The sequence below is a fragment of the Octopus bimaculoides genome, chromosome 11 (assembly GCF_001194135.2).
Source record: "Octopus bimaculoides isolate UCB-OBI-ISO-001 chromosome 11, ASM119413v2, whole genome shotgun sequence".
Lineage (NCBI taxonomy): Eukaryota > Metazoa > Mollusca > Cephalopoda > Octopoda > Octopodidae > Octopus > Octopus bimaculoides.
In genome coordinates, this window is record NC_068991.1 from 77,707,653 (window position 1) to 77,707,912 (window position 260).

At 40.0% G+C, this 260-nt stretch overlaps 1 protein-coding gene across 6 annotated transcripts in view; it reads left to right on the forward strand.

The window, feature by feature from the left end:
• The window catches only part of LOC106868589 (uncharacterized), a 137,656-nt gene that overhangs the window by 598 nt on the left and 136,798 nt on the right, over window positions 1-260 (forward strand). The gene's annotated exons all lie outside the window — the stretch shown is intronic.

Sequence of the window (260 nt, forward strand, 5' to 3'; positions counted from 1 at the left end):
TATATATATATGCGTGTGTTTGTATGTGTGGAGTGTGTGTGTGAATGTGTGTATGTATCTGTATCTATCTATCTATCTATCTATCTATCTATCTATCTATCTATCTGTATACACATACATAAGTATATATATACATATATATATGCGAGCATATATGTCTGAGGTGCGTGCGCGCGTGTACAACTGGTCACTAGGGTATCGTTGCTATTAGAGTGACAACTACCACTGTTACGACGACGACCATAACCCCCCCCCCCCCC